The 19,628-nt window shown below is 47.6% G+C and overlaps 1 protein-coding gene and 1 long non-coding RNA gene across 24 annotated transcripts in view; one reads left to right on the top strand and one right to left on the bottom strand.

Annotated features, from left to right (window-relative positions):
* The first annotated feature begins 5,791 nt into the window (after window positions 1-5,791).
* The window catches only part of MICAL3 (microtubule associated monooxygenase, calponin and LIM domain containing 3), a 161,708-nt gene continuing 147,871 nt past the window's right edge, over window positions 5,792-19,628 (top strand). For 9 of the 22 annotated variants that reach the window (XM_072040092.1, XM_072040101.1, XM_072040087.1 and 6 more), the window contains exon 1: window positions 13,275-13,447. The gene's annotated coding sequence lies outside the window, so the exon portion shown is untranslated. Of the gene's footprint in view, window positions 6,210-13,274; window positions 13,448-19,628 lie in introns of those variants that run through there. The other 13 variants (XM_072040128.1, XM_072040118.1, XM_072040109.1 and 10 more) reach the window with 4 other exon arrangements.
* Window positions 7,024-13,072, bottom strand: LOC106017355 (uncharacterized). 2 transcript variants are annotated; one of them, XR_011810357.1, is made up of 4 exons: window positions 11,295-13,072; window positions 10,408-10,536; window positions 9,023-9,152; window positions 7,024-8,129 (listed from the first exon to the last, which is right to left on the bottom strand). It is a non-coding gene; the product is annotated as an uncharacterized lncRNA (long non-coding RNA). The 2 variants fall into 2 exon arrangements; XR_011810358.1 differs by having other exon boundaries at window positions 12,314-13,072.

Raw genomic sequence — 19,628 nt, 5'->3', positions numbered from 1 at the left:
ATGAGACATCGCTTCTACGTCTAATTGTAAGTGGCCTACTCAGAGTCACACACGGCTGTGGAGGAGCTGGAGGGGGGCCTCAAACCTTTTTTTTTAAGGGAATTTCTGTCATAGGCAAGTTTCCTCTTCGTCATTTGAGGCCACGTCAACCGTGACTCTGCAGTGGGTTGTAGTCTCTTTTATGTCAACAGAGCCCTGCTTTGGTTTTCTAGAGAAATTGCAGAACCAAATGTATTTCCAGGACTCAGCCTTTATGGGGGAGCCTCAGCCACCTGTGGTCTCTGCTGAGGGAGGAGAGCGGAGCCCCCTGCAGATGTGGTAAGGGGACAGCTGCAGCTAAGGCTGGATCCTGAGCCTGGTGGCCAGGTGAAAATGCTGCTAAGTGGGTAACCGGCCACAAGATCTTCACTCAGGTTCCATAAAAATACACGTGGATGGTGTGGCTGACTGCACAGCTTGGGCTAGAAATAACAACCGTGGCAGCACTGGCTTCATCCTGGCTGCTGCCTAGGAAGGGCAACAGGGGAAAGTGTAAGAGCACAGAGAGCAACAACAGTAAAATAAATAGTAGCCTGATGAATCATTCATGCCAAGGGTTTATACAGTGCTTTACCTATCCAAAGCACAGTGCAAAACATTAGCTGATTAACCTTAGTTAATAATGCAGGTCATTAAATGAAGTGGAATGAAAATGGTTAGAGGAAGCCTGGAGTATGAAGGCTTCCTGAAACGATTAAATGATTTTGCTGGAAAGGAAAAAATGTATTCCTTTAGGGTTTCAGTGTGTTCACGGTGTAGGTGTTATTACTGCAGTTTTAATAACCACCTGCCTAATTCCCTGGAATAGGAGATGACATGCAGCATAGCCAAAGGTGTCTTGTTTGCTTGAACAACATCTACAGTTATGTGAGACTAATAAAAATGAGAATTATCACCAATCCTATATTTCAGGGGAGAGAATGATGGCCAGCTTCTTGGAAGAAATCTTATTCCTTCAGCTGTCCACTAGCAGGATCATTTTTTGCACATTCCTTTGCAAAACGTAGCATTTGCCTTTGCTGGGAGATAGGATGTGGTTACGGTGTGACCTACTGCTTTACCTTAAGCAGCAGGGGAAGATGAAGCTGTTCTGTCACTCAGGGCAAAGGAATCATGCAATGAGCCTGGCAAGCAAAAGACTGAGAATAGTGCAAGTGAAAGCTAATGTTTTAAACGGGCTAAATCATCTCCCTGCAGCACGAAGACGGGAGTCTTTGGCAGAGAATCACTGTGCAACTCGATTCCTGGCTGTGACATATTTAGGCTTGCATTATCACCTGCTGCCCACACGTATGTGGCATAAGCTCCTCAGAGAACCTGTGAAGAGATGCATTTTCAGTCAGCTGACCTGAATCACTTCTTTGTTGCTGAGCCCCTGAAACTGCTGGAAGGAAAACGTTTCGTGCCAGACCAGTACAACCTCAGACCAAGCACGTAGCCCTGATTTCCCAAATTCAAAGGTTGACTGACTGTATCATGTAAATCGGGTTTTCTGTGTAACTGAAACCTGATAACTTGGTATCTGCCACAAGTACAATGCAAGCAATTGGTGCTGCAGATAAAGCCAACAACCTTCAAGAAAGCAGTGATTTAATAGACTACTAATTGCTTTGATACCTTTGCTACCCTCCTTATAAAGGACTACAAAATTCTGTGTTTCCTTATGACCCGGGATACTGTCACTGTACGCAATGAAAGCTATCAGACCTCCTTTTTTCTCCTCCTTTTCCTCTGTCTAGCTCTCCTGGGGATGGACGATCCTGGCAGCTAGACCTGCCCCAGGCTTTTGCCTTTTGTTTTCCTGTACTTTTATTTTGGCACAATTCAGAAGTTTTCAGTGTTGTGCTTCCACAATCACATGCTAAAATATTTGCACAGCTGTCTGATGACAGAAAAGGGGAGAGAGAGAAAATCCATTCCTCTGTTATTTGAAAATTAAAAAAACAACAAAACAAACAAAACCACCACCAACAACAAAACAACCAGTCAAAGACAACCAACAAAAACAAACCCACAACCAGAGTTTAGCACAAGTCAATCGTAAAAAAATATCATCAGTTTGTTCTGCTCTTTCGCCCTGTCCGCTTTTCCCTATGTCCTTCACCTTTCTCTTCTCATACATATAAACCCACCTTTTAATGCTTCTCTTAAAATGCTCAGGGGTTAAAAGCCCATGGGGTTAAAACGCTCGTGGGACTCCACTGCCCACCTGTGTGCACTCCTTTCAGCCTGCTCCCGGCATACAGAAATAGGACCAACTCCTACAGGCTATCATTAGGCATTCTTCAGGCAAAATTCTGACTGAAGTTGGTGGAAGTTTTGGCAGAAGGGCTGTAAAACTAATTACATTCCTCCCCCAAGTATATATATTGGATGGTGATGAGAGATGAGAAAATACTGCCTAGAAAGAAAGTCCATTAATAAATGAGAACTAGATGCGGGGAAGAACAGTTGATTGAATTATTTATAATGCAGTTATAAAATTGCTGAGTTGCTGGGCTTTCCAGAAACCTATCGATAACAGGCATGACCGTAGCAGCAGTTAATAAGACAAGCAGGAGCAAGGATCTCCATGAAAATCAGGTATGGAAATGTCTCGCAAAAAGCCTAGCATAGCTAAATCATTTAGCACAGAAGGTATTTTAGAGAGGTGGTAACGCTCTAATGGCCTGGAAAACTCATTGTGAGTTTTTACCAGCAGTGCACCACAGAACTTCAAGCAAAAACTGAGCAAGTGTGGTCCCCTCTTTTAAAAATAGAAAAAACGGCATAGGTGCTCCCTGATAAGGCTAACTATAGATCATGGTGAAAAAGGAAATATGTGCAAAATGTGTGTAAAAAGTATCACTGGGTAGTGCCACTAAGAGAAAAAATGAATGTCAGCATTTAAAAGAATGAATATTGCCACAGGTGTTTTGTCAGTTATCTAACTAGTGACCAGTGATGACAGCAGATATGCTGTATTAGACAATCTGTTGCAATGTCTGGAAAGTTTAACTTTTCAAACCTTCGGCGCCTAAAAGAAGTAAAAGTGAAAAGACCAGCGAGGCCTTTTTCAGCCTTGACATCTCTAATTCCCATGCATGCACTCCCACTGCAAACAATCCACTCCCTTCCTACACGCACAAACACACTCCCTGCCTTTATCCTGCCCTCGGACCACACACGCATCTACCCGCTTGCTGCAGCCTCCTCCCTCAGACACAGGAACCCCTTCTCTGAACCCGCTCCTCAAAGAAAGGTGTGTTTCCACCCCGGTCCACCAAGTTGGAGGGTTTTTTTTAAGGGTTTATTGATGTCCCCTGTCACAAACTCCAGACAAAGCAGTCCTTTCTGTGAGGGAACTTCACACCCAGGAATGTGGTCTGGACATCTATGGACAAAGGGACATTCATGTTCCCGCTCCTCTTGCCTCTTAATCCTAAAGGAAGAACAAATGTGCTGACGTTAGACTTCCAGCTGGGTTTAGGAAACATGTCCTGCTGCGGATGCATGTTTACAGTATCTCTCTTCTTGTTTGTGGTGTGAGGCAGAGGTGTGCAGGCACAGGGACACGCTCTGTCTGTGCTGGCCTGCATTCAGCAGCCTGGATGGCTTTTCCAGCCCGTTAGCCTCCGAAGCGTTCCGCTCATGAAATTAGCTTGATGAGGCGACTGATAAGAAAATGGCACTTATTAGCTGCTGTCATTTTTATACCCTCTTCCAGAAGTAATGGTACAGCAACTCATGATCCCATTAAACCTTCTAACGAGTGCTCTGACTGTGAAAGGACAAAGCTGCAAACAGCCAAGGCTTCTTGGTGCTGCAGGCCAGGCCCGGCCACCTCCTCTCCCCTGTGTCCCCCTGCAGCTTGCATAACCCTCGGTAACCCAGCACTGCTCCTTCTCAGGATCGTCTTCTCCAGGGCACAGCTTCGTTCTGAACGGCTTTGTGCTATCACACCCAGGGGCACCAAGTCTCTTCCACCAAGCCAAGCATAAAAATGTCTGGAGGGGAGGGGGGTCGGCAAGACAGATGTATTTAATTATATGTGCCAGCCAGCATTTCCCCTATGTGAGATTAAGTGTGCAGTTCAGCTTCTGATCTAATTCCATTCTTGTTTAACATCACTGAGGAAGGAGCCATAAACTGCCCACTGTAATGCAGATTTTTATAACGTGCTTTCATATTTTCAGTAACCTCCTGTCTGTATGGAGTCAGGTGCTTGTAACCCTGGGTGTACTCGTAACTAATTTTTGAACAAGCCACTACGCCACCATGCCAGGACTGGGGGGTGCTGTTAGAGCCCAGCATCTTCAGGGTGAAGGCTCCAGGCTTCCCGGGACAGTCCCGAAATGGGCTCACCTGCTTTGCAGACATACTTCTGTGCTGCCCTGTCTTGCAGCATTGTCATGGCCACCGCTGTATTTGGTGATGTTCTCCAAGCCCCACGTTTTGGAATCACGTAAGCACAGGAGAAATATAACTTCTCCTAAACCAAATTAAATCACAATTTTCTTTTAGTATTGGCGAAAAGCTTGGAAACTGAGTCTGAAGGCAGAAGCAAAGATGAGTAACAAGACTTTCATTGTTACTGTTATTGAAGTCAGGGATTTTTGTAGCCCACTCACAGTTTTCTGAATGTGGTTCAAGTCTCCCTAACCCTTCTGGCTGATACTGCTGCTCTGAGCAAGTCCCGTCCCTGCTGCTTCAGATTATATTGGGAAAAAAAAATGTACTTAATCCCCTGCCATGATAGGATCTTTAATATCTGGATTTTGGCATCAGGAGGCCTGTCCCTATCCAGCAGGTTATGATGAGCCATCGTCAGGGAAAGCTCAAGCAATTTGGGTTAAAAGTGAGGACAGGAAAGTTAGTGTGGGTTTTAACTGCTGCTTGTTTGTTTTCATCCCTACCACCTACGCGTACAAAGAGCTGTATTTGTTACGGGCATCCTGAGAGAGGAAATCTCTTACCTTAAAAGAAGCACTTGGCATTAGGAGAGAATAATATGGAGAGCAACAAAGAACCATTAGTGACGTTTTATTAAGAAGATGAGATAAATAGTCTCTCGTAAACAAGTGGTATTATTTAACTATCCAAGGATTTGCTTTCCAAAACAAGCCTGAATTGTTCATTGTCCAGCAAAATAACGCCTGCTCTGCAGTCCTGACTTCTTCTCTAAATAGAGCACAGAGTCTGTAGGGCTCTGTGCCTGCAGGCTGTCCTACCACATTACTAATGACATTTATGTCAATGCTGTCATAAAAATATTTTAAATAAGTAGAGAACAGCAATGTTAAGACCGAGAAAGGATAAAGTGAGGAGGCTTTAGTTCAGGAGACAGGAACAAAGGAGCTCTGCCTGCCCTACAGCTTCCCTGTAGCTGTAGACGGGGCCTCACAGACACACTTGCACTCGCTCATGTTGGCAGAGAAAAACCTGGCAGAACAATGCCCCATTGCTGCCTCAGCTGCTCGGTCACCTGCTCAGACAGAATTATGGCACCCTGTCCTAGCTGTTCTTCAGGCACTGGTGGGCACGCATTGATGCTCCGAGGTTTGCCAGAACAAGGTTCCTCTTCCCTGTTGTGCATGTCGCAGGGTTTCCCAGGGGCAGTGAGGGCTCCCTGGGGATGCTGCCAGCATTGCCACACCGTAAACAAGATGGGGCTCCGTGAGGGGAGCAGCCAAAGGTGCACGTGTGGGCAGGAAGCACTCGCTGTCTAAAACAGCCTTCCTTGAGCATGGGTGGCTTACCCTGGTCAGAGGCCTGGGAGGAGGAGGAGGAGGAGGAGGGGGCAATGCGAGCATTTGGGGTTGCCGCTGCCGCCCGGCTCCCAAAGGAGACCACTGCTGCGTTGCCATGGCAGTGGTGACGAACTGGCAGCCAGAGCCAGCATCGCCCGTCTCCCCCAGCCCCTGCGCGATGATGCTCCGGGAAGGACGCGCAGAAGGAGCTTCGCATCCCAGTCCCCAGCTCCTTTTTACTTCGCCTTCACCTTGCAGAGCTAAAGAAAGAGAGAATTGCCTGTGCAGGCTTTCCGGGGAGAAACCTGTGCGGAGGCAGGGCCCGAGGAGCAGCGAGTGGCTCTGATTTGGGCGCTTACCCTGGCAGAGGCGGGCGAGCTATGAGCACCTGTCGGGGAGGAGCTGACTTGTGTGAGAAGGTCACTTCTACAGCCTTGCTCTGTGAGTACTGACCCCGCTGGCCTCTCGCGCCTTCCGCTGAAAATGTTTTTTATCGTTTCTTAGCAACTACAAAAATCTGTTTTTCCCTGCTTTGAAGGGGAGGGATTTTCTATTGTGCTAGCTCTTTTAAACAACCTCCATGCAAAATCTGTGAAGGTGTTACTGCTGGATTTTCTGCTCTAGGCATGAAGTCCTGCAGGGGCTGCAGACTTAGCCACTTGCAGCAGGTTTCTCACCTGCTGGCACCAAGCAAGCATAGTGAAATCCGCATGGCAGTACCTGCAGTTTGCAGTCAGAGCAGCACAATCCACACCTGAATGCATCGGTACCAGGTTGTGCATCCTAGCCATCTGATACAGCGCTATCCAAAGATCAGCTCTTTCATTTTCCAGCCTTTGTTATACATCCTCATTTGTTTTTGTTAAGATGAAGAATTTTAGCAGTAAGCAAACCAAATGCTGCTTGGAACAGGTGCAGAAAGAGTATTCTTCTTATGTGGGATAGGGTTACAAATAATTTCTGTCCAGTGAGCCAAACAAATGCATCAGATAAACCGCTGATAAAAAAGAACGATTATATTGGCACAGATCCACCACACTCCACTGTAGCACATGGATATCATAGGCAAGCACACAAACAGACAGTAGGAAACATACAAAAGCCATGTGTGAGATCAGTCAGGAACAGCTAACAATAGGCATCTCTAAATGTATTAGGGCTACAGAGCAGTCTGAGAACCAGTTTTAAATTCACACTGGCAAAATATTAATTGAATCTCAAGATCCGTGAGAATAATATGCTGCTTTATAAAAAACAATTATGCATTGGAAAAAAAAAATCAAAGGGATCTGGCACACCATAGTTCTGAAATCTTGGTTAAACTGCAACCCACTCACATGCAAGCTAAGGGGATTTTTTTTTCTTTTTTCTCCAGATGAATTTGATGCTTGTTCTGTTCCTTGGCCAGACAGCAGCACTGGGGCATCTGTAGCTGTAATCTCATTAAGACTATTAGACTGTGCTTGTGCTTGTGTTCTGTTGCTGGCATGGATTTAGGCAGCCAGATGATCCTCAGAGCATGGATGGCTCTCACAGTTGAGAGGAGATGGGCTACACTGTTTTTCATGAGGTTTGAAAATATTACAACTTCTGCTTTGGAAAGGCACTGTTTGCAGTCTAGCCGGAAAAGCAAATAGTGACAGGTCCACTCAGTCCACACACAAAAGGGAAATTTATGAACATAGTTTCTGTTTGTGGTAATGGGAGTCACATGTGTAAGTTCTCCACACAATGAAGGCAGAATACACTCCCTTCAGTGTGTAAATAGCATAAAGATGTGCCTGTGCGAGTGCTGGCATGAGATACTGGACTACAATAAGAAAAACAGAAATCAGAAATGAATTATTTGTTCATTTTTCCACCCCAAGAAGCAGTTCTGTGTTCTGCTTTGTCCACTCTGTTACAACTAACACAAGCACTGTAGCTTTTGCTTTTTTTGGAACATTCCACCAAACTTTAAAGTATTTTGATGGCAAGGGATGTTTCTAGGGTCGGACACAAATTCTTCTCATTCCATTTTATTACATTACTCTTCATTACAATTCCTTAGGACTTCATAAATACCTGTTTTTCCTTTTTGCATTCCTGCATCACACAGATATTAGCAGCTGGTTATGTTCCTCTTCAGCAGTGGTGCTTAAGTACTTCTGCATGTAACAGGGTTTCCAGCCCCTCTGTGAACTCTGCACATGCAGACCTCCTGCACATAAGCCAGTACCGGTTTATGTCATTCGTGCATGAGCCTCGGGAAGCCGTCTTTGCTGAATGAATGCCAGTGTACCACACAGTTCATAAATATGTAAAAGTAATGGGCCCTATCCCAACAAGCTCAGATTCAGAAACGTTTAGCAGATGTTCTGGCTGTGGGGGAGGAAAACAGGAGATGAATAAATACAATACTGCAATAACAAATACTTTGTTGATGAAGCCGCACATGAATTACAATGACAAACACACCCCTACCAGGACTTTGACCTACCCATGAAACAACATAAACATGTTTTATTAATAGCAGTTCCACGTTTTCAGGATCAATAAAGTGACTTCATCGATTTACTTTCCCCTTTTTATTAATACTTCTCTAAACAGTGATGAATTTGGATGGAACATAGGTAGAGTCTTTTTCGTAGCTTGCCAAAGGACAGATCTAATACTACGAGTAAAACAGTGAGGTTCTCAACGAGGACCCCAGAGCCTTTTGCTAGAGAGTCTAACCATGGATAAGTTAAGAGCTTGAAGAAAACTTCCAGACTTGTTTGAGAATCAGGCCTGTTGGTTATTTCTAGACAACAACACAATGGAGCTGCTCTACACAGCTTGTTTAGAGGAGTAAAATGATGTTGTTTTAAAAACAAGTATACAAAACATGGCTCAGACTCCTTCCTAATCCAAACTCAAAAAAGGAAACACGCGTTCTAGACCTTAATGCATGCTATGTGGAGTAAACCAGACCCAGGGGAAGCCCTGCACAGGCAGCCCTTGTGCAGGACTCTTGTAGCCCAAATTAGGTCAAGAACCAATGAGGTGTCTCGGTGACGACGTCGTAGGCCTTTCTTCCCATTCTACTCGACCAAGGCATATTTAAATCTTTTTCTTTATTCCTTCTCAAGGACTATCTGAGTAAAAGGAACTGCTGTACTCATGATTTTTTGTTTAATACATTAATCGCATAGGATGACAACAGTTATCTTCTTGCATATTTACATTTTGCTCATTGAAAAGCACTTGTCTTTCTGTTTTAGGTGGTCTTGTACCTCTTTACATGTCCAGGTGTTCTATACGCAACCATGAAGTCAAAATCATCCGGGTTCCTTTTCCTTACTGTCCTGTACTGTTCTGGGAGGGATTTTTCTGCCCTTGTGTAGCCTTTCTTTTAGGTTGTCTCTATTAAAAAAAGATATATAGTACAGTGTAGTGAAGTGAAAGTTGTGTGTTTCTCATTAGCTTCTCATATGCCCACAGTCCTGAGTAGTAGCAGCAAACCTGACTGCAATTTTAGATTTTACAACTTGGACAATCTGTGAGCAGTGAAATTACCTGGAGTGTGTGTGGACAGACCCAGAGCCTCTCTAATTCCTAAAATACTCCCAAATGCTCAGTTTACACTCAACATTCAGCAGATTTGCATGTAGCTGCAGGGAGAGTTTCCTTATGAGTTCCTATCTGGATGTGTATTTTCTTAGCCTGAAGGATTAGAAATGTTTTTCTAAATGCTCAAAGTTTAGTGGATCAGGGGGCTGGCTTTTTATTGCTCTGTCAAGCTGGAGAAGTTTTGACCTAGAAAAGCCTTTGTGTTTACAGGGTGAGCCAATAAGTACTTTTTCAAAGTGAATTAGACTTGTATTTGCTTTCCTGTAATGAAACACCACTAGCAGTTTATTTGGAACTCAGCTGCCACCCCTGCACACAACATCACTCCAGATTAGTGTGGACTTGTGTGTTCAGGGGTGGCGGAAAGGGTTAAAAACTTTCATTTTATGAATATTACAGTTACTCAAATGCTCATGCGATAAATATCCACTGGCATGCAGGAGGACATAGGGTTCATGATGACTTCTGCCTTGTATTTCAAAGACAAATTGAACACCTGTGTTATTGCTTAGGGGTTAAGCTCTTCACATTTTCCCCAGAATTGGACACTTTTTCCTGCTAATGGTTGAAGCTGATGCAGAAGACAGCAAATTTTAAGACCTCTGTAGACTAGATTTTCTCTGCTGTCCCTCGGTTTCTTCGGGAAACATTGCTTCTTTTGGAAGCATTCAGCAGCTGGTTTGTATACAGATTACTTTTACATAAAGGAAATATGCTTTAGCTACCCAAGTAGATGCGAGCATCAGAAAATAAGGCAATATAACCCATCACAGAGATCCCACATTAAATCGCCTCCAGCAGGCAGCAATATAAATGCAGTGACTTTTAGCAGAAACACTTTTGTACGGGAGACAAAAGTTCTGGTTAATGGAGAGCATTTCAAATGCTTCAGTGTCACTTTGCTTTCATGTTGTTGCCTTGACTTTTACAAAGTGACATGTATGTGGAAAGCACACAAAACCCTCTAGCACCATAAACATCACGCTAAGATGTACAAACTGGAGGGGTGTTTGCAGAACACTCCAAGTGCTCCTTCTGTTCAACATACCAGTGGTAAGGCCACAACTGGGAGCACGCTGTGTGCTGTTCCTGGCAGTGAAATTCAGGACAGACGTGAACTAAACTGAGAGCCTCCAAATATGAGCATCACGAATCACCAGAGGTCTCACAGTGTAACCTAAGAAGACAGATAAGAAGAAATGGCATTTAGATCCAGAGAATGTAATCAGAAGTGACACAGTACGTCTTCATGCAATGAAAAGGCAGCTGCAAAGGTGAAAGGAACAAATGTTTCCTTTGTCTTTGATGGGTAGCTTGAGAAATAGATTTAAATTATGGTAAAAGGGATCCAGGTAAATCACTATGGAAAAAATAAAGGCAGGAAGAGTGAATCATGAGAACAGAGTGGCTTGCCTGCGTAGCCTGTGGTGTCTGCAGCGTTGGAGGTCTCTAAGGGGTCAAACAGATGGGGCAGAGATGCTTTCACAGGGATGGAGTTAGAGGACCTCTCAGTACCCCTTCCAGCCCTGGAATTCAGTGATCGCCTCCTCATCTGAAAATTCCCTTGCTGTTTTTACTCGTTAGTTCTCAGTATTTGAAGAGGTTACCAATTCCCACAGGACTGGCCATGCACCTGGCCAGTTCTGAGTTTTGGAAGGCTGTCAACAGAGAATTCAAGATTCCTTGGCCATTTTTACTGTGAAAATAGCTTTGATATCATGGAGAAACTAAAAGCTTCTTTGGATTTTCTTCTGTAACTTGCCTTCCTTGCTGTAATCCTTCTCTAACCGGGAGCAGCAGCCGGCCCTTGTGAACCTTCAGTTATTTTAGAACCTGAATATATAAAGAAGGCAGGCACTATTTTTGTATATATTGATTTTTCGAAATGGGGCACTGTGCCATACCCTGACCTTATTTTGAGCAGCAGCAGCTCACCTCCTTTTAAGAGCTGAATCCTGAGCCACGGTGTTTTTCCCTGGGTTGGTTTGGGACTGCTGCCTCGACTGCTGGCCAGCTTACTGGAGGTGACTTCTGGAGCGCAAGGCACCCGGTTTTATGGTGCTTGCAGGCACTTGTTCACGGGGAATCGCTGCTTTGCTGACGCCAGGTGATTGTTATCTAGCCCAGTGCAAAGCAGCAGTACTGTAAAGGCCTCAGGGAACAGACGGCGATGGGCTCACCTTGTACATCACAAGCCTGGAACATCAGAACTCTGCAAGGCTGAGCTGCAGGGTTTCAGTTTTCTTAGCTTGTTTCTATGGAGTAGCCATTTTGTAGCGATATCCCAACCCCTCGCTTTTGTGTGCTCTCGAGGGTGTGTTTTATTAGCCTAAAGTTCTGTATGGTATTGCCTTGCACCCTCCTCCCCTCTGAACACCACGTGCAGGCAGTAAAAGGAGACATGCAAAGGAAGCACAGTGCTTTGTTTTTGCTTTAGTTCTACTTGTTTAAACCCTTCCTCTTACAGTGCATTGTGAAAACTCCTCTGGGAATCTGACAGCATAATGATGCAAATAACCCTGTCATATGACTAAGCCTCTCTGTTGCTGGATTCCCAGATACCAAAGCAAAACGTACAAGTCTTGCTGTGGATGGCATAGGCAGCTTCATTCTCGAGTGCAGATGGATCTCCAGTTCCCTAATGGGAATTGTTTGGTTCCTAATTAGCATTTTACAAAGATTACTGTTAAATTGACAGCCCTCCTGATTGTTCAGAGGCAAAGTGCCTAGCTGGCAATCAGTGGACACACTGTATGCATTGGCCTCTTTGAAAGCATTTAAAAATATCTTCTATATTGCCATCTGTGAACCCTCTCCTCCACCTACTTCCATCTTGCAGTAATTTAACACATCCTCAGCCTGCATCTTTGTAGGGAAAAACACCTCAATCTTTTGGCTATCAGCAGTTAACATGAGCTGCTGCCTCCCCTGCAAAGAACTGCTACACCACTGACCTTGGGTGACTTCCAAAGGGGGAATATCCACTGCCTGCAGGTCTGCCTGCCCCTTGGCACCTGCACGTGTACGAACACAGGCACCTGCTCAGGTAAGGACAGACGTCTCTGCCAGATTTTCCACCATGTAAGCTGAGTCAGCTGGCTGCGGCTCTCAAGTGACTGCAACCGGTAGCTCTAATTTCTATGCTCATGGAAACTCCATCAGTAAATAGGGTGGGCTGAGCCAAGTTTGTATCAGCCAAAGGCTTCCCTCCATCTGTTCTCAGGCAGGGATATAGATAGCGATTTGGGAATTGTGCACTTCTGGCTGATATTTGTCACACCACGGCAGAGTAAGAATTTCCTCTGCCATGTCATGAGCTCATTTGGTGCATCTCTTATGAGCGGTACCATTTTGGTTTGTATCACGTTATTGCAGGATCTGACTGCTTTTCAAGCCAAAATCAAACCCAAAATCTTTAACAGCTGATGGAAGTCAAAAAAAAATTCTGTTAAGGTAGGGTTGGAAAACTCGGTATCTGGGCCTTCCCCGCTGCCTCAGCGAGCGGGGCAGGAGGGCAGGGGAGGCGGCACACCATGACGGGACCGCAGTGGCTTCGCAGCGCGCACACGAGGCCCGGAGAGGAGCGTTGCCGCGGCTCGGGGACCCCCCTCGCCTCAGGGACCCGACCGTTAACGGCACGCGCCCACCCCTAACTGCCGCCGCGCGCGCGCACGCCCCCGCCCGGGGCACTTTAAACGGTCGCTGCCTCGCCCCGCCCCCTCCCCGTAGCCCCTCCTCTCCCCATCGCCCCGCCCCCTCCTTAGCCCCACCCCTTTTTTCCCTCCGCCAATCCCGTTCCGCGCTCCCCTCCCCTCCGCCAATCACCGCCCGGGCCCTTCCGATCCGAGCGCGGGGTGTGGGGGGGGGGGGCGAGGGCAGTACCATCAGCACGGCGCGGGGGGAGCAGGGGGGGGTCAGAACGAGGCGGGGGCAGGCTCCCCGCCCGGCCGCGTGGCTCTCAGCGCTCCCCGGGGCCGCGGCGGGAAAGGGGCGGAGCGCGCGGGAGGGAGGGGGGAGCCCCGCCCCCTGCCCCCTGCCAACGGCCGGCGGCGGGCAGCGAGCGGCCGCGGCGCCAGCACCAGCACCAGGTGAGCGGGGCCGTTGGGGGCCGTTGGGGGCCGTTGGGGGCTGTGCGGGGCCCGGCAGGTGCGGGCCGGCGGCGGGCAGAGCCGGCACGGGCAGATCGGATGGGATCGGATGGGATCGGATCGGATCACCGCCTTCCCTTCCCTTCCCTTCCCTTTCCTGCCTTTCTGTCCGCCTCCCTCCCTCCCAGCCGGGTGCCGTGTCCCGCTGTGACCGCACAGGGCACGGGGAGCGGTGCGCCGGGAGGGCAGAGGCACACGGTGTGTGTGTGAGGGGCTGCCCGGGGTATAAAAACGCCGGGGGTCTGGGGCAAGGCACGGCGCTGCTCGCCGTCTGTGCCCCCCGGCCCTGAGGCAGCTGGGAGGGGCGCGGGGCAGGGCGCTAACGGCGTTTGGCTTCTGTGGTTTGAGGCAAGGGAGGATGCTCACCCCTGTGGGCAGTCTGCCCTCTACCCCCCCTGCCTTCTAGTTTGTTTTTATTTTTATTTTGGCTTAGCATCAAGAGGAAACTCAAATACATCTCTTCCTCATGCTCTGAGGTTCTGGGGTTGTATCCATTCAAACGTGTTTGGTGCGACTGGGAAAGGAAATGCGAGTTTTTGCTGATCTGAGACAGCGGTAAATTAACAGCAGAACTGCCTCAATTCCATTAAACAGGAGCCTGTTTCACCCCACAGCTCTCAAGGAGAATTCATAATTCTCCCTCTTTCTGCTAGAGGCTTGCAGTGGCAGCACGGCTTCTTGCTGAAGGCACAACCTGGTTGCTCCAGCAGAGATCAGCTGTCCTGAAACTGCTGCTTTTGCAGTGGGCAACACGAGAAACTGCCTCGCATGTTTGATAAAGGATGCTGGCAAAGCGGAAACAAGGAAAACCTTCTTACCGCATTCCTTTCTATCAGCCTGCCACTTCTCCTGAGATCTTCATCTGGGTTACATGTTAACCTTTCTCCTTTCTTTTCCCGATAGCGTCTGTGAGATATGATCTTTTGTGTCTAGCCACATGGTTAAAACTAGTCTAGGCTGTCCTTGCTTTGTGTCTGGATATTTTTTTGACACTCAACCATTCAAAACAACGACCATTTTACTGAAAATGGTGTTTTTGGATTTGTTCACCATTAAGGCTTCTAGCAAAATCATTCTCAGGTTGGTCCTGCAGGTACTGGCATGGCCAGTTTTCTTCTTGGTCACTTTCTGCTGGCACGGAGAGGGGCGTAAGATGGAGAATTTGACGGGTAGTCCCAGCTGTCAACGCTGCCAACCTTCAGGCATCCGCCGAGGCCTCCCAGTTTTCTGTCTTCACCTTGCTCATCCCAAAAGAGGAGTGGCAGATACGGGTGCTTTTCCCCCACCATGCAAGCGACTCGTGTGAATGCCTCTGGAGCTGTCAGTCCCGAGATCTCCAGGGGTTTTCTGCCTGCCGACCCTGCCTGAACCACCACAGCCAGGCAGCAGGCTGAGCGGGCCACTGCTTTCTGTCCTGAGCACGTGTGTTTTTTTTGCTGTGTTCCCTTCTTTCTTTGAATCCACTTGTCTGGCGGTCATCCCATCCCTCGAACTGGAGCCTGTGTACAAGAAGTGTTTTCTTGCTCTGCTTCTGTGTGGTGTACCACACCGGGGAGTCCTGGTTTAGCCTGATCTCAGACGTTGTTGTGGGGTACCAAACATAACTTCAGTCCTGCAGTTTTCCCTTTTTTGTGCAGTTTCTAACATCAGGGGTGTTTGTCTGATGGTATGGGTCTTCTGCTGGGTTTGTCTGCAGCAGCGTTCCAGTTGTACAGCTTAATTAAAATCTGGGAAATAAACCACTTATTGCATCAACTTCCTCTTTGGCCAGCAGGAAAATTGTTCAGTGTTACTGCTTTCTGCCCTGCTGCTTGGAAATAATTCCTCTGAATCTGCAGTGCTTTGAAGTGGGGCAAGGCTCGCTGGGAGCTGCTGTGGTTGAGGGAAGAGGGCATTTCAGAGCACTGAAGACTTTATATTTAAAAAAAATAAATCTCTCCCTTTCAAGCTTTCCTTTAGCTACGTCCCTTATCGTTGCGGCTGCAGTACGCTTTGTATGAACTTTGTGTGATGTCGAAGGAAGTCTTAGGGTATAATCCTCTACTCTTCGAAGTAACTTTTGAACTGAAGTGACTTAATGGATAGGACAACTTTTAGTGATTTCCCTTTAAATTATTAAGCTCTCTACCCTAAATCTGTGGGGAGACTTCTTGCTGGAAGTTAAAGTGTAGGCAGCACAGCAGCATTTTTGTGGTATCATATCTTGACTTGCCATCTGTGCCATGCAAGTAAAAATGCCTGTGGCCGTGCAAGCCCTATCTAACATCTCTATCTTTTTATGGCCTTGGTGGAAGTGTGGTGCTTGTAGTGGGATGGTGGGGAGGCCCTTCTGGCCCTTCTCTTGTTGTCTCTAAATGTGCAGTGTGGGCTTGCACAGCTGTTACAGCGGGCTTCTCTTTTGCCAGGTCCTGTGAAAAGGTTGGTATCAACTGCTCCATTTCCGTGAGACACTGCAGCTCGCAAAGATTTGCACCATTTCACACTTGTGTTTTTTCAGGGCTCAGTAAAGAAATGAATCTTGAGGCACCAGAAGCCAAATTTGGCTCAAACCCAGTTAAAAGCACAACACCTGGTACCCACCCAGGGATTCCCAGGTAACAGCCTGCCCTGGGTCTGGTGTTGGGAAGCGTCCTCTTAACGCTTGCAGCACCGTGGTCCTGTGACAGGAGGAACAGAGGGGAGCTGGGAGACTCGTCTCCTCTGCCGTGTGGTCGTCTGCACAGAAATGAGGAAACGTGTGCCTGGGAGTCTTGTTTTGAACAGCCAAATGGAAGAACATTTCACTGATCTTTTCTGTAGAACAAAGTTATTCCCAAAGGTAGGCGGTCGGTGTGCAGTGTGGATGGGGCTCCGTCTGCTGGAACAGCAGAGAGAAAAGCCTCCTGAGGCCATCAGGAAGGATAAACAGTTTGGGGACTGTGGCCTGATTCCGACAACTCGGTTAGCCAGGGAAATCACTACTGAAGCAAGGCTCCCGTTGAGAGTCTGGGAGAGCTGTGCCTCTTCCTGCATTGGGTGGAAAGAAAGATGAGCTCAGAGGTAGTCGCCTTTGTGTATGGTTTCCTTGGTGAGCCTGGGAGGTCAGTGCCTTGCACCTGAGATTTTGTCTGGGTCTCCGAAGTGGTGTTTGGCTTCCTTTGGACTTTGCAGGGAGAGTAGGACTGCTCGCACGGCCAGGTAATGTAGGGAAAGGCTGGGAGTCGATGGCACCTGGTCTGCTTCTGTACCTCAGAGAAAGAGAAGTTCGTGCATGTGAAGGTGGATGGAGGAGGTACCCAGACGCAGACAAATACAGACAGCCTCTGTAGCAGATCTCTGCTATTGATTTTCCACAGTGCTGGTATTTGGTGTTCCCTCAGCAAACGCAGGTGGGCTACAACTGGGACCATCGCTCTGTCTGAATACTTCTCATGTTGCTTTTGCATCGCATCTAAAGCCTGGTGCATTACACTTACGCCTGGAGACCCACCCAGGGCTCTGCTGTGCCAAATGCTGTGTTAAAGCACAGTAAAAATGTCCCTGCTCTGAGTATTCTTTTGCTTAATAAGGCATACGAGAGTGGAAGAAAGCAGATACCATTTTCTGTTGATGTTTCGAGCGGTGAATGCTGGCAAGTTTTGAATTTGGTGCCTTGGATAGAATATGATTTGATAGTGGATTTATTTCAGGATGTGAGCCAGCCTTCAAATCATCCTGTGGGGCACTTCTGAGGCTGCCAAATGTCAACTCTGTGGGCTTATGGGGGGTGTGTCTGTGAGAGGTGTGTGCTTCTGAATGGTCTGCGAACCTTTGTCTCAGAATATCTGGCCCTGCTTGGGCTGAACGTCAGCAGCGCTGAGGGACGGAGCCTGGCATCCCAGCGACAGGGGAGGGTTTCTGGTGTCTCACCCTCACGTGTCACGGCACGGTGGCACCAGAAAACTGGCTTTTTGGGTGCCTTCGGGGCAGAGCGTGCTGTTTAGGTTTGCTACTCAGTGCTCCTTTTGGTTTCCTCCTCTTATGCATTTTCCTTCCGTTAGCACATTTTCCTCTTTTCTGTCTCTGGTCTCCCCCAGCCATTTGCTTTCTCCCTCAGGGCCGTTTGCTGTTCTACCCTTCTTTGGTGCATGGAGGAGAAACCAGTGACTTTTTTTGAGCAATATCTATAATCCTATTTCTGACTGGGGGAGCCAGAGGGAACATAAGAGCAGGGTATGTCTCACGGACTGGATTAGCTGTGCAGCTTGGTGTATTATTATTGTTCTGAAGTGAATCAGTTAATGTTAGTTCAGAAATGCTATAGTCCCAACTGTGATCCGAAACAGCTAAATTGCTTGGAGAGTGTCACTTGAGATGTTTGCTTCCTCTGCAAGAGAATTCTTCTGGTAATGTGCCCTTTTGTGGACGGTTGTCTAGCTGTCTCGTCAGTCTGGAGAGGCTTGTTTTTAGTGCTATCTGCTCTCTGGAGAGTTTATTTTTAAATAGTTGCTGAAGCAACAGTCTTGTAAAATGCTGCAGTGTTAGGATAGAAAGAATTAAAGTGTTTAGTAATCCTTCAAAGGGATAGAAGTAATTGTTTCTATCTTCCCTTCTCTAAGGCTAGCTGAAAGCAGTGGTGAAACCGCGTTCTCGTAGAAGACTAGCTTCAACATTTTCTTCCTCAGAACCCCTCTGTTTCAGCTGGGGAATGTCCACCTTTTAAACTAGTGTTTAAAGACCGAATGTCTGAGTTCAGGAACGGCTGTGCCCTGTCCTTCGCTCCTGCTATGCGAACATGGCTTATTTTCTCCCGGGACGAATTCTGCCACCTGGAGATGGGCCGTGCCGTCAGACAGGCACTGTGGCCCCCATAACTCCTATGAAGCAGCAGAGTGGTGCTTTAGAAGCCAGATCATTTACTTTTTCCACAAGAAGCATTTTGAAAGCTTTCCTTCTTTGTGCCAAAACCTGAGCTGTTTACTCTGTGCCAGAAAATTTCAAAGAAAACCTATTTCAAAGAGGTCAAATCTCCTTATGCTCTGTTCCTGGGGCATCGTAGGAGCTTTACGTTATATCATTTTCTTGATCTACAGTTCTCAGTTCGGTTGTATCAGCACGACAGTTGTGCTTAATGAAGCTGTTGATTTTATTGGTAATCGTGTCGTGTCACTGCTGAAACAGATGATTAATCGAAGGCAATCACAAACATCAGCACAGACGGAGTGATGAATGGACTGAGAGCAGGCCTGAGGAGAAGGACCTGGGGGTGCTGGTGGATGAAAGGCTCGCTGTGAGCTGTCAATGTATGTTTGCAGCCCAGAAAGCCGACCGTACCCTGGGCTGCATCAAAGCAGCGAGGCCAGCAGGGCAGGGAGGGGATTCTGCCCCTCTGCTCTGCTCTGCGAGGCCCCACCTGGAGCCCTGCGTCCAGCCCTGGGGCCCCCAGCACCAGGACAGGGACCTGTGGGAGTGGGCCCAGAGGAGGCCACGAGGCTGATCAGAGGGCTGGAGCACCTCTCCTCTGGGGACAGGCTGAGGGAGCTGGGGGTGTTCAGCCTGGAGAAGGGAAGGCTCCGGGGAGAGCTTACAGCGGCCTGCCAGTGCCTAAAGGGGCCTGCAGGAGAGCTGGGGAGGGACTCTTGGTCAGGGGGTGCAGTGGTAGGACAGGGTGAATGGCTTTAAACTAAAAGAGGGTAGAGTTAGATTAGGTATAATGAAGAAATGCTTCACTCAGAGGGCGGTGAGGCCCTGGCACAGGCTGCCCAGAGAAGCTGTGGCTGCCCCATCCCTGGAGGTGCTCAAGGCCAGGCTGGACGGGGCCTTGGGCAGCCTGGGCTGGGGGAGGTGTCCCTGCCCGTGGCAGGGGGGTGGAACCAGATGGTCTTTAAGGTCTCTTCCAACCCAAACCCTTCTATGATGATTCTGTGATGCAAAATGTTATCTCCAAATATAAAGGGTTGTCTTCTTTCCAGGTCTTTATTCCTTTACTGCTCTTTTCCTGTGGTCTTCAGCTATCACAAAAGGCCCTTTGTTGTTCATTTGGCTGTTAAACTGCATTTATTTTATGCTTCATCAAGCTCTTAATGAGCTCTGGGTTTGTAATATCACAGGTCTGGATCTCCAAGGGTGAGAGAAGCTGACAGGTTTCGTGAAACTGTAGGGA

The sequence above is a fragment of the Anas platyrhynchos genome, chromosome 1 (assembly GCF_047663525.1).
Source record: "Anas platyrhynchos isolate ZD024472 breed Pekin duck chromosome 1, IASCAAS_PekinDuck_T2T, whole genome shotgun sequence".
NCBI lineage: Eukaryota > Metazoa > Chordata > Aves > Anseriformes > Anatidae > Anas > Anas platyrhynchos.
The sequence above is the reverse complement of the archived record's forward strand: the minus strand, read 5'-3'. Positions and strand labels throughout refer to the sequence as shown.